This window comes from Pongo abelii, chromosome 1 (genome assembly GCF_028885655.2).
Source record: "Pongo abelii isolate AG06213 chromosome 1, NHGRI_mPonAbe1-v2.0_pri, whole genome shotgun sequence".
Taxonomy (NCBI): domain Eukaryota; kingdom Metazoa; phylum Chordata; class Mammalia; order Primates; family Hominidae; genus Pongo; species Pongo abelii.
The window spans coordinates 113,121,519-113,136,317 of record NC_071985.2 but is presented as its reverse complement, the minus strand read 5'-3'; the positions used below and the strand labels follow the sequence as shown (position 1 = coordinate 113,136,317).

The window sequence follows — 14,799 nt, the reverse complement described above, 5'->3', positions numbered from 1 at the left end:
CACACATCTCAGCAAGACCCAAGGCCTGCAGATAGTTCTGATAGCTTCAGAGAACAAGCTGCTGCATCCTGGGTCACAGGGCTAACCTTTCCTAGGCAAGTGCATTTGAAGCATTGATAGTCAGATCCCAAGTAGAAGATGAATGTCTACAACATGGGAGGAGGGCAAGACCCAGAGTGGGGTTTCAAACCAAATCATTTCTGGAGTATTACTTCCAACAATTGCAGAAAGCATTCTTGTTAAGTGCTTATGGCATGTTCACCAACATAGACCATATGCTGCACCATAAAACAAGTCTCAATATATATCCAAAGATCAAAATCATACAGAGTATATGCTTTGGCCACAATAGTATTTGATTATAAAGGCATAACAATAAGATATCTAGAAAATCCCCAACTTTTAGAAAACAAGCAGCATGCTTCTGATTAACACTTGGGTCAAAGAAGGAATCACAAGGAAATATTTTAAACATCATTAACTGAATGATGATAACCCAGCATTAAAATGTTGGATACAGCTAACATAGTGTTTAGAGAGAAATTTACAACTTTAATTGTCTATAGTGGAAATGAGCAAAGGAGTAAAGTTAATTACCTATGATTTTATCATAAGTATCCTGAAAAAGAAGAGTGAAATAAACCCAAAGTCAATAAATGTAAGTCATTTAAAAAATAATGAAAATCATGAAATAGAAAAATGAACAAACAATAGAGACAACCAAAGGTCAGTTTTTCTATACTCCATGTACAATACCTATGAGGTAGATTGGGGGAAGGGCAGAGAGCTAACAGAGAACAGGCAGAAAAATCTTTCTGGAGTGAAGGAAATGATCTATATCTTCTTTTGGGTGGTACTTAAATGGGCATATATGACTGTCAAGGTTCACTGACACTGAACACTGGAGATCTGGGCATTGTAATACGTATAAATTACATCTCGATTTTTTTAAATAGAGGAAAGTGTCTTGGGGAGCTTATGATGGAGATATTTGGGCAGTTCTGGGGCATAGGCTTCAAAAGCACTTACAGCATCTCCAGGAATTTGCTGAGAATTGTTTTGCAGGCAAAAATATAAGATAAGTTCAAACATCTATGATAAAAGTCATTGTGGCATACAACTAAAAATCCCTATTCTTGTGGTACAGGCCATATCATTAAGTGGTTATCGCTAGATAGCTTTCCTTCAATGATGTTCTTCATCTAGGAACCCAGAGGTCTCCAGGGGAAAATGGCAATTGAAGTTTTGGATGTATTGATTTCGAAAGAAAGTCACCTCCATAAAACGTAGTGATTGGAGCTGTCACCCTTGCAAATTTCTAAACTTTGCAAGATAGCAGCAACATTTCAAATGATACTCTGACAGAGGAGATAATGGGCTAAAGTAGATTTCTCTCCAGATGTATTTATTGCACAAGGACAAAATTTACATTTCACTGGGAGATTTCTCCCAGTCTAGTTTAAGATCACAGGTTGCAGATCCCAGACAGCTGGTATCAACTGGCCAGTGTCCTGTTAAGACTAAACCCAAGACTTTTTATCACACTGAAGCCTTAAGATTGGATTTCTCCTACTGTTCCTGGGAAGAACTAGATATAACCTAAAGGTCACTATTCTTCTGAGATAAGGGATCCTGCAGGAGGAGACAGCAATGAGTATGTGGCCAGAGTACAAATTGATACGAGCTGGGCCAGAAGCCACAGTGCATAAAGCTTCAGACCTGCCACAGGGGATGAGGTGACCAGCACCCTGATTACTCGGTCCACCTTTTAACAATCTAACAAATGGCTAGAGCTTTTTCATTTTTTTTTTTTTCAACTACCACTGGCAGTGGTGGGGACACAGAATTTTTGCAAAAAAAGAGGGTAGAGGAAAATAAGGGATCTGTGTGAGCATATAACAATTTGACCACTCTTCTTAGCCCTCTCCTGGGTCACCCTAGAATCAGATCTGTTCTCCAGCATCTTCTGTTCCCTGGCGAGGGTTTCCTGCTACTTTGGATTGGCCATGATGGGCTGGAGCTTCCTTGTGACAGGAGCAGGAATATTTCCGGGTCAGAGAATCATCTGTCTTTTGGTGAAGGAGAAGGAGCTGAAGGAGATCAGGGCCTTGGAAAAGGCCTTCAGACCAGAATTGAGGAAGGAATTTTCCAGTAAGTAAACTTGAGTTATAGGTGTTTGGCTCCATCTTAAACCCTCCATGCATGTTGGGAGGTGGAACTTATCTAGCAAGTTATGGAAAGTTGTAGTCAAATCAAAGCCAATACCACATCCACAGTAATCAAAAAAGAAATATTAAATAGTATAAAATGGCATAGTGAGAAAGATACTGGATGGGATGTCTGGAGACTGGATTCTGGCCCTGACCCAGAACTTGAGAGGCAGCCACCTCAGCCTCCATGCATTTTTTCTTCTCATCTAAAAAATCCCACATCAATTCTCTTTCTTGTCTACAACTCATTTATGTTCTGAAGCTTTTTGTCTTGCCAATTGCTGTGCAACATTCACAAAAAACACCATTTATCTGGAGACCTCACCAGTGCGTCCCTGTCTCTCTAGACTGCCCCAGGCTTTGTTTCATTTTGTAGCATCCTTAGCATCCTTAGTGAAGGTAAAATAAAAGGAAATGGAAAAAAAAAAAGATGAGTGTGTAAGTGTGTGTGTGCATTTGTGTGTGACAGAGAGAAATGTGGGGACAGAGAATCACAAAGAGAGAATGAGAAAGACAGAGTGAGAGACAGAGAGCATCAGTGAGAGGGACAGAGTGTGCACTAGTGCACAGCACAGAGCAGAGACAGAGTAAGAGGCAGTATGAGGCCAGACATGCCTCATTTAGATTTCACATATATGACTTTCTTTTTTAACCATTTGTCTCTGTTATCACCACAATAAGTTGACTGCAGAATTTGAAGTAGCAACTCCTTGTACAAATAGACCCATGAGGGAGTGAGAAGAGGGGTCACAGGCCAGGTGTGGTGGCTCATGCCTCTAATCCCAGCATTTTGGGAGGCCAAGGAGGGCAGATCACAAGGTCAGACGTTTGAGACCAGCCTGGCCAACATAGTGAAACCCCGTCTCTACTAAAAATACAAAAATTAGCCGGGTATGGTGGCATGCCCCTGTAATCCCAGCTACTCGGGAGGCTGAGGCAGGAGAATCACTTGAACCCAGGAAGTGGAGGTTGCAGTGAGCTGAGATCACGCCACTGCACTACAGCCTGTATGACAGAGTGAGACTCCATCTAAAAAAAAAAAAGAAAGAAAAGAAGAGGGGTAACATCCAACTGAACTATGAACCCATCAAGGTGCAGAAACAGAGTGACTTGCCAAGAACATCTGGTTAATGTGTAGCAGAGCTCAGACCAGAGCTTCATCCAGAGGCTTCATCACTTGGCCCTGGAGCTGATGCTTGGCAAGGTGGTCTTCAGTCTCTTCCATTACCTCCATGTGTGTCCCAAACCAATTCCCTGTCATCTTCCCCAACCCAAATGATTGGGGGGACTGTGTGTCTACATGTGGGCTCTGGCTGCCCAGAAGGTCCTGCCCTGTGCACAGAGAAGCCCCCCATTGACAGCACTCCGGGACCACACCCAACAATCTACTCTTCTTTCACTCTTCTCTGACCTCTTCAAATGTCCGATTTCCTCCACTCTCTGTTTTAATGGTGTCTTTGATAAACAAATATTAACGCATGACCAATATTAAATGTTTGTAATCCTTGTGTCTCAGCAATATTTGCAATCTAACATCTGATATCAGGAAAAAAGCAATGCTCAGCCTAGAGGAACAGTTCCACTATGGTGAAAATGCAGGGGGCATAATGGATGGGCAGGGCCTGTATGAAGATAAAAACAGAGAATCCTTTCAGTGTTCTTTCTGTGCCAGGCACTGTGCTAAAGGTTTTGCATGTGCTGACTCATTCACTCCCCATAACAACCCTATGAGACTGGTAATATTATTAGTCTTATTTCTTACAGATGACAAGACAGAGAGGTTAATCAACTTGTCCAAGGTACCACAGTTAGATTATGGCAAAGCTGGGTTTGAACCCAGACAGTGTAGTGCAGCTTCTGTGCTCTTAAGCTGTAGTTGTCTAGCAGCTTCTCTAGACCTCCCTCTAGCTCAAGTCATGCCATAAAAGCAACTGCATTTAGTCTATATAAAACACTTGCCAAGTCCACAGTGCCTTGGAGAAGGAGGGAGCTATGGCTTCATCAACAAAAGCCCCCTTTCTAGGTCACTCCAGATCCCTGAAAACTCACTGGGGGAAGAGTCCTTTTCTGTCTGCTTTGGAGTTCTTCTGCTTTGACATAGCAATTCCTTTGAGCCAATGTGTCTGAAGTTGTCAGCAAAGAAGAAGCTGAGGAAGGGAGTAGGAAGGGCAGAGGTGGAAAAACAACCAGAGAAAATTCCACTCTCAGGCTGTTAGCCACCTCCTCCCCAACAGCCTCTTTCCTACCTCCCCCCACTGCAGGACCTTCTTAGAGTTGCCTGACAAAGGGAAGGGCCTGGAAGTAGACAAAACATGGCAGAGGCATCAGGAGAGCAAATGGTCCTGCTTGTACCCCGGGAAGGAATTTCTCCAGCCTTGAATTTTTCACTCTGAATTTTACTATCACTGTTCTTTAGCCTTTGTTGCCAGTTTCAGTTAAACTGGCTTATTCTTACCCTTTCTCAGAAAAGTTGATTCTAAACAGCCAGTCCTGCACCTGGGGTACAGGGTACAAAAATTGCAGGTGGTATGGGCAGGTTTGAGCCTTCACTAGAAGCCTGGCCTTAGATCTCTCCTTAACCTCTCTGAGCCTCAGTTTCCTCACCAATAAAGTGGGACTCAGAATACCTACCTCTTGAGATAGAGATAAAAGGAAATAAGCAAGCTGTGAGCCATGTGCAGATTATAAAGCACAAATGAGAGTAGAGTATTTATCCGAGCTCCATGTAGCATGGTGTTCATTTTGTGGGTTAATTCCAGGTGACAACTTTACTGGCAGCATCACTACCTGTGGATTTCAGAGAAGCCTGAAGACATTGATGTTGTAACCACTGCCCCTGGCTAGACAGCTGGGATGTTAGTTCTTTGGTGGCTAACTCATTGTCAGCATTGCTATCTGCTTTTGATGCTATTTTGATAAGAGTTTTCAATGAAATTCATCATTTCAATGAAATTCATTCATTCATAATTCATCATTTCATCATTTTATCTACAATTCCTGAGTCACGGCTCCACTCTCCTCCCAGTTGCCCAAGCAGGAAACTGTAGGGGTGATTTTATCTTCTCTTTTTCCTCTCAGCCCAGCTCCAATAGGTACCAGGACCTTCAAGGTAAGGTCTGAAATTCAAACCTGGTGTATCTCTCCCCTCCTCTGCTTCCACTGTTGGACCCTGGTTCCAGTCCTCATCTAAACGTTGGCACAGACATTCCGATTAATCTCTTGATCACCTGGCTTTCTCATATCCCCTATACCAGTCCGTTTTATATCCTCAAGCCAAGGTTAACTTCCTGCATCACAACTCTGCTTCTGTTTCCCTTTTACTTTTTTTTTTTTTTTTCTTTTTTTACTGAAACAGCGTTTTGCTCTGCTACCCAGGCTGGAGTGCAGAGACATAATCTTGGCTCACTGCCACCTTCACCCCCTGGGCTCCATCCATCCTCCTGCCTCAGCCTTGCAAGTAGCTGAGACTATAGGCACTATAGCCTGGGTAATTTTTGTATTTTTAGTAGAGACAGGGTTTCACCACGGTGTCCAGACTGGTCTCAACTTCCTGGGCTCAAGTGATCCACCCACCTCAACCTCCCAAAGTGCTGGCTGGAATTACAGGGGTGAGCCACCGTGGCCAGTCTGTTTTTCTACTTCTTTGAAATATAAATAATAGATTTTATTTGATATGATGCTAGAGACCCAAAATCATTATCCCTGGTTACATATAGAATTAAATTAAAATATTTCCCTCTTATACCCAACTCTCCACAATCACCCTACTCCCCTTAAGAAATTTGGTGAGATTCCCATGGCTGTAGCAATGCTTACATTCTAAGCACACCCGACAACTCACTGTTCAGATTACTTTCCTGGAATGAGGTGAGGTACAAACAAATATTTGTTCTTTCCCAATCAACCACTACACATGCTTGATTTCTCTGTCTTTGTTTACTTGTTCCTTTTATGGAATGTACACCCTCCACTCTAACACCCCCACTCTAACATCCTTGAGCACCTATGAAACATCACCTTTATCAGAAAACTTCCTAGCCAGATCCAGAAATCATTGCAATGACCTGACCCATGTTCATGCAAAGCTCCAAAACAAGACCAAGCTAACAGTGCTGGAAGGAGACATTCTGAGTGAGTCATGCCTTAAAAGAGCCTGCCAGGACATCTTGGTCGTCATCGACACTGCCTCTATCATTGACATCTTTGGTGTCACTCACAGACAGTGTATCATGAAAGTCAATGTGAAAGGTACAGTATCCTGGGCAGGAGATGGAGCAATGTGGGAAAATGAGAATCAGAAAGAAGGACAGGATGGAAAGAGAAGTTTCTCCACTGAACACCTGCTGTACTCTGGGCCAATTGTCTTTGCTGATCACTACCAACTACGGAGTTCAAGACTGCTAACTTTAGTTTTTTACATTATAAAACTAGGGCTAAGAGATGACAAGTAACTTGTCCTAGGTTCCCCAGGTAAGTAAGTAAGTAGGTGAGTTAGGCTTTAAACTCACTCCTGTGTGACTCCAAAGGCTGTGGATGCTCTTTCTACTGTGGCCCCAATCAAAGATAAACTAAACTCCAACTTCAGATTCTTGATGTCACGCCACCGCTTGCCTCCCAGCGCAAAAATCAGACCCTCCAGATGTCACCATACTCATCATTTTGAACCTTGTGTGCAGGCTGATGAGAACATTCAGAGCCCTCCTGCCCACCTCAAAGAAGAAATCCTCTCGAGAGAACTAGCAAAGCTGGTTCACAGAGGTCTGTCAGGACAGAATTATCCAGCACATGCCTTCCCACAATATTTTCTTAACCATAAGAGTTTCCCTGTATCCAGAATACAATCTCTTCAGCTCACCACCGGGCCTACTATTACAGAGCCATTTCTTGCCAGGTGCCCAAAGTGCACCCTCATTCGATCCTCATCCCTTAAATACTGGGTGGTTTTTGCAAATTGTGGCTTTCCAACCTACTTTAAATTCAGACACATTGGCTTAAGGAATCTTGTCATGTAGTCTCACCCTCTGATTCCCAGAGCCCAGTCTCTTCAGGACCATAGCACCCCACTGCTGGCCTGGCCCTCCACATTCAGTCTACTCTGATGCCTTTTCTAATGCAACTAATTGCTTTTGGGTCTCCAGCACCATCTAAAAGAAAAAAAAAAAGCTTTTCAGTTTCTACTTACCCATAACCTGTAAGTACCCCTACAATGCAAGGAGTGTGCTAAGAAAACTAGTTTTTCATTTTAATTCTTACTCTCCACAGCTCCCAGCAACAGGGGATGTGAAATGACAGGGGAAGAGTTAGAGGCATCTGTTTCCTAAACCATTATCACTCGCAGGCTTAGAGAATACTTCACAACGTTGATCATTTACCCCTTGAAGGTAAACTAACTCCATATTTTCTCTGCCACTACATTAATTTTTGAAGATAAGACTGTCTCTCCAGAAACTCATATTGCACAGAGACTTTAAAAGGAGCCAAGAGTACAAAAATAAACAAATAAAAATGATCCTTTGCCCATGATTTTTCTTCCTTCTTCAAGAGAAGATGCTCTGGATACCTCCATGAGCTTTGCTTTCACACAGCTCAGGGGAGGCTGCAAGGTCCTCCCCATGCAGGTGTTACCAGCAGACGGCACACTCCCTCCCCAGTCCTCCACCAGGCTCCACAGGAAACACCAGTGCAGGGTTTGGAATACTAAGTAGAAGGAAGGTTTATTTATCACCACCACCTCCCCTTTACATAACTGGGTAAACAGAGTCACAACCAGAATTGGAAGCAGCTTGCCTGGGAAACACACAATCAGGAAAAGTGTGTGGGTATCCAGAATCTCCCCAAACACACTATTTGCTCAGTGGCTCCAGGGATTTGGTTTTACTAGTCAGAGTTTTATTAGTCTTCAATAAAATGAGAAAAAGTTTTATAAGTCTTCAACAAAATGAGAAAAAGTTTTATTAGTCTTCAACAAAATGAGAAAAATACCAGCAATTGCATGTATATATTTAAGAGCATATATTGCTTATATACAACTGTGAATGTGTGTGTGTGATGTGAATTCTTCCACTGCCCTTTTGTGCCTAAGGACTGGGACTGTCCATATTCTCAGAGTACAGCTTCCTGATTTTTTAGATTTTAAATAATCTGTCTCTAATGGTATCAATGAAAAATCATAATTTTCCAATATTCTTACTTGCCAAAACATAAAGTGATAACCCTAGGTTCTTTTCCAGAATTAAAGTATACACGTACACACACACACACACACACACACACATCCACAAAACCCAAAAGTCTAGAAATTCTTCCTCTTTAAGCCCAAATGTTCATTTCTTTTTATTTTTATGTTTTTCCTATGGCTGCAGCATGGCCCAATCTCAGTCAGAGCCACAGAAGAATACAACACTCAGTTGTAACCCAAGTGTGTTACAACCACTGCACTTGGGAGTGGGGCATGGGGCACATGGATCTGTGCACGTGGTTGCGGCCCCATAGGGATATTTCCTGATACTGATAGCATACTCTTCATGGGCAGGTACCCAACTTCTGTTGGGAACCTGTGTCCAAGCTAGTATGCCAGGCTTCATCCACACCAGCATCATAGAAGTAGCCAGGCCTAACTCCTACAATGAGATCATCCAGAATGGCCACAAATAAGAGCCTTTGGAAAACATATGGTCTGCTCCATACCCATAGAGCAAAAAGCTTGCTAAAGAGGCTGTGCTGGCTCCTAATGGGTGAACACTGAAAAATAGCGTTATCTTGTACATTTGTGCCTTAAGACTCATGTATATCTATGAGGAAGGAAGCCCTATACTTTCTGCCACTACAAATGAGGCCCCATTACAATGGGATCCTGTCAAGTGTCAGCAAGTTATTCACATCAACACAGTCTATGTTGGCAATGTGGCCTGGGCCCACATTCTGGTCTTGTGGTCCCTGCAGGACCCCAAGAAGGCCCCAAGCATCTGAGGACAGTTCTACTATATCCCAGATGACACGTGTTACCAAAGCTATGACAACCTTAGTTACACCCTGAGCAAAGAATTTGGCCTGTGCCTTGATTCCAGATGGAGGCTTCCTTTAGCCCTGATATGATGGATTGGCTTCCTGCTGGAAATAGTGAGATTCCTGCTCAGGCCAATTTATACCTGTCGACTCCCCTTCAATCACTACAGGAGATGTCATCAAGCTTCATCCTCCTGGCTTCATACAGAAGGTGACAAGGGCACAAGCCCAGGTCCTGCTGCCTCCCTTTCACACAATAGCCAACTTATTGTCTTCCTCGTGTCATCAAAACCTGCGCAGTCACTGGCCCAACCAGAAGCTTTCTGTGCTAACCATATACCAAAGGACAGACAACGTGATTTGCCGTTACCAAATATCAGTGGCTAATTCTGAACAATTTGGGGTCTCTTTTAACTTGAGGGTCTCTTTTGACTACTACAGCTCCATTTCCCCTCTTAAATAAGAAAGCATTTCTTTTTTTTTTTAATCTCCTATTTCTTCACACAGTTCAATGAAAAGAGCAATAAATGCTTTAATGCTTAACTGGAGGGAGGTGTGGTTTCTGTTAATACATACTTTCCTCCTTTCCCTTTCATTTCCAGATATCACCATCTCCAATTTAGAAGAGTACCATGAAACCAGGGTTTGACGGGTGGGCAGAGTAGTGGGAGGGTCAGGAAGGGCGGATGAAGACTGAATAAGCTCTAATATGTTTTGGGCAACTACAACATGACCTACATATGACATATACTACCTTATTTAATACTCATCAGAAACCTTTGATTTGAGATGACTATTTCCATTTTATCAGGGGGGAAACTTGTTCACGGTCATACCAACTGATTAGTGACTAGACCTGCTACCAGGGAGTCAGCCTTGAAAGTCCTTATCTTTCCACTGAAACACTCAGCCTGAATTTGTCTTGTCAGTGGTACAGCAGAGCACTGGAACATGGGGTGCCATTCCTTGAGAGAGCCCCAACTCCCATGGGTTACCTCCTTCTTGCCCAATTCCATGCAGGGGACTCTCTAGAACCCAAGAGAATCCCTGAGGGGCAACTGAAAAGGTTTGCATGCCTTCCCAAATGGCCCTGAGCAGGGGAGAGAGAAGCAAAAATGCATTTAGCCTCCACCATCTTCAGTGCCAATTTCCTTGAGGGTCTGTAGAACACACCTGGCTATATGTGTGCTGGTCATTCTGGTTATTCATAACCCTGCATTTCACCCTTTCAAATCACACAATGAAGACATACCTTAGGTTCCTGGGCAAGTAAAGAGAACAAGGGTGATCTTCCCAGAAAATTTATCTCCTACTCAGCTCAAAAAGTAGAAGTCTACTATCCCACATCCCCAGATTTAACTGCCTCTCCCTCCTTTTTTATCCATCTTTCCATTAAATCATATCCTTTCTTCCTTTATTCTTCCAACTCCTTAGCCTATCCTTCCCTACATCTCCCCTTTTATCACTGGCCCTCGCATACTTCTCAATTTCCCTGAGGAGATGAGGCCAATAAAGACAAGTTTGGGGACTTCAGTGATGACATAGGCATTAATCAACCAAAGAAGCAACGGTCAAAAGAAACACTTTCTGGGGGATTATGGACACAGTTGAACTGAAGTGGGTGAGGAAGTTGCTGTGGGTCCAGAGTGTGGGAAGGGAAGCTGTCTCCTTCTGGACCTGGGTATATCACAGCCATGATGAGAGTCACACTCAACATCAAGATGGTTTCTTTCTTACACAGAAAATTTACAGATGATTAACCTCAAAGCACCAAGAGGCAGGTGATCAGCACCAGCATCATGGTGGAATGGCCCTAGGCAGTGGGGTAAAGTGAAAAATGGAACATCCCTCTTGCCCCATCCACTGAACAAAATACAAGAGCCAGCACCTCTCCAGCTCTTGTAAGGCATGCCCACCATCCATATGTTTATGACAAATAGCATGGGAAGGATAGGAGGATGGTGGAATCTGGGACAAGAGCCTTTCCCCCTGGTTTTTCAGCCTAGTGAAACCCCACTCTTATTGACCAATGAGGGCAATGTTCACAGAGAAGTGATGGGAAAGATTATACCTCCAAGGGCAGTGAGGGGTGATCACAGAAAGAGAGGAAGAAATTGGATGGGCCAGCAGTCTCAACTGGACAAGCACAAAGGCCTCGGAGTGTTGTGGCCAACAAAATGTGCCATCCCTTCTTACAACTGAGGGTGCCAGGCAGGCAGAGCTCCTGTACCAAGCAAGCCTCACTGAACCTCATGCCATGCACCACACGGGGGCAGCAAGTCTCGGAGGGAAGAGCAAGGAAGCCTGATCCAGTGGGGATTTTTGGGTCCCTTTCTTCCATCTAGGTGACTCTGCAGGGTACCTGGCAAGTAAATGAATGAAAACACAGGCAAGTTCTCAGCCACCAGCTTAAGGGCTAGGTGTATACGAGTACAGAGAATGGAGCTGAGCTGGTCACTGGGAAAAGCCACAGGAACCAGTGGGACTTAAATGAGGCCTTGAATTCCTGGGTCCAGGCAGGGGGCACAGCCTGGGCAGTGGTGCAGAGGAAGACAAGGGGCATGAGGAGGCCCCCCATCTGCTGGGAAGCATGTATGGAAGGCAGATGAGGAGCTCAGGTGCTTGACAAAGGTTTCCACCACCTGACAGTCAGCCTCTGAGGGCCAGGATGGGGCCGGGAACCCGTGATGGCCTGCTGAGAACCGGCAGGAAAGTAGCCAGAGGCCAACTCTTAGTGAAATCTCTTGATTTCTAAATATTAGCAACTAACTATGAATTTTAAAAAACAGCTCAAAGACCTGCTCCAAGAGAGGAATGCGTGGGCTAGTATTCAAAATGTATGTGTAATATTTTATTTCTTAAAAAGTAGGTGGTGAGATGTCAGCAGCAAATCTGTTCATTCTTGGTAAAAGGTCCCAAATATACATTATTATATCATATTGTCAGCTTTTCTGTATATTTAGCATAGGTTATAATTTTTTAATAAATTAAATTTGGTGGGGAAAAAACATGCAAACTAACAAAACACATTCACAGGCTGGACCCAGGATTAAGGCCTCTGATTTTCCATTTCTGCTCCCAATCTAGTGGTCCAGTGGGGGAGATAAAATACGAGACATGTTAGGTGCTGTGCATAGTAAATATGCAGAGTGCCATAGAAAGGAAAATGCTTCTGAAGGATCCATTCCCACAGGGGACTCATGGGGTCCTTGCATTTGGGCTGGATATCAAAAGATGGGTAGGATTTCAACAGACAGGAATGTGAGTGAAAGGATTCCAGGTGGAGACAACGCAGTCTGCAAAGACCCAGGTGAGAAAGGGGTCAATTTCAGGCAGCAATGAGACCAGACCAGAAAGCCCAAGGCCAGGGGAGAAGCGGAAGATACACCTGAAAAAAAATGATGGGCACAGGCAGGATCACCTGGGGTCACCCCTGGAGACAGCCTGCCTGCTTCCTTCATTGCCATCAGAGTAGGAATTCTGTGCCTCACCCCCCCTTAAAGATGAGGACATTCAATTACTTCACATATAACATGGCTCATCTTCTCTCAAAAATTGGACTCTACGGGAAAAGAATGTCTCCTTTAGCAATGAATATTGATGGTGATGCTAAAAGCTGGGACATCACTCACTCTGCAATGGGAATTGTTCAGCTGTCCCTGGAAGATTACCTTGGCAGCATGTTGTAGGATGGACTGAAAGAGATGAAGAGGATACTTCAAGATCTAGGTAAGAAATGAAGGCCTGATTTATGTGTTGGTAACAAAATGGAATACAGGGGCAACTGTGGCAGGCCTGAGACAGAATGGCCGCTAGTTTAGATAGGACTGGGTGTGGGCACAGAATTCCCATGCACCCACTTTTTCAAGCCAGACACCTGGATGGCAGCCCCGGACTCCTTCCACCTATCATTCAGCACTACCAACTTTACCTCCACAACACCTCTTGAATGTGTCATCTTCCTCCCTGGTAACATCATTCCTACTTGAACCCCCCACATGCCTCCTTGTCTTGGAGAGTCACACATGAAACCTGTCCTCAGCAGTGTTGTCAGAGTTCTCTCCAAACTAGTCTCACCATGTCACTCCCTTCCTTAAAACCAACCACGAGGGGGAGCCCCAGGACTGTCAGGATGAGCCTGAGAGCCTTAGCATAACACAGAGGGCCTCTGAAGCCCTGGGCCCTGCCGGACACTCCAGACTAATTCTCACCAATCCCTGCCCTGTCCCCAGATTCTCCTACTCTGTGCAACAATTTTCCAAACTCAGCGCTTCCTGCATGCAGCATGCTTTTACATCCAGCCAGGCCAGTGCATGGTGTTCCTTCCACTTAAAGGGTGCCCAGCTCTCCTGCCAGCACATCCTTCCCAGCTCATTTACTATCCAATATGTCTCATTTTACAGCCTCTGTGTCTTGTGCATATCGAGTTGCACTCTCACTAATTTTTCATTTATATATCCTGTTCCGCACCCCTACACTGCCATGTCCTGAGGACAGTAACTCACCATGTCATCTCTCTGTCTCCAGTGACTGGCACAAAATAGACACATGGGCTGATGCAGGGATGGATGGATGGATGGAAGGATGAAACACAAGTAAACTCATCTGTTAGAATGGAGAGAGGAAGGGATAGAGAGTCAGGGAGCATAATGCTTTGAATGACAAAGTAAGAAAGAATTCACAGATGACTTCAAGGTGTCCATGAACCTGAAGAAGCTAGATCATCATAAAGAGATCCAGGAGAAAGAGAAGGTGCACGGAGGGTACGGAGCTGAGAATGAACTCATTTGTGTGACATGAAGAGTGAGTGGGGTTGTGAAAGGCCTACGAGCAGGGAAATGGAAAGGTTGATGAAAGTGAAGCCCAGCTGCCAAGGTTATAAAGGGACTGGGAATTAGATCCAAAACCTGAAATGGTGCAAGGACCAGAGCATTTCTATACTATAAGAAAAAGAAAATCTGTTTTAAAAATAAATTTGGAAGAGAATCTCACACACTTAGGTAACTCAGGTGAGGATCACTCAACATCTCTGGCTACATGTTCTTCTCGAGATATCAAGAGACTCTGGTGGCAATTTGGAGGGAGTTTTTTTTTTTTTCCTTTTTTTTTTTTAATCATGGCCCAAGATGCCACCCAAGTCTAATGAGCAGGTAATGGAGTCGGTGATCTGAGGCATGAAGGAGGTTCATTATGAGGAAGTGAAGGGGGAAGGCTAGATGAACAGAAGAAAGTGGCTTGGCCACTCTGTCCCCAAAAGCAGGGGGCACTGGGGTCAGTTGCAGACTCCAAAACAGTCAGTAATCTGTTCTGGAAACCTGAAGCTTCCTATTGAACAGCACAATCTTTCCTCAAGAAATGGAAGAACCAGCACTAGCGAAGTCAGCCCTTCTTCCTCAACAGATACTGGTGACAGAGGTGTGGGCATGAGGTGGGCTGTGGGACTATTGTCATCCTAGCATGAACCCTGGCCACTGAGGTAGGAATACCCTTCTCTTGAGCCCAGACCTAACTCCTTCCTGCATCAGCTGGAGTCTGTCAAATCCCTGGTGTAGCCCTGAGCAGAGGAGTTCCATGGGCACATGGC

The 14,799-nt window shown here is 44.2% G+C and overlaps 1 pseudogene; it reads left to right on the top strand.

The window, feature by feature from the left end:
* The first annotated feature begins 2,006 nt into the window (after positions 1 to 2,006).
* On the top strand, positions 2,007 to 9,602 carry LOC100454742 (3 beta-hydroxysteroid dehydrogenase/Delta 5-->4-isomerase type 1-like; annotated as a pseudogene).
* Positions 9,603 to 14,799: the final 5,197 nt, after the last annotated feature.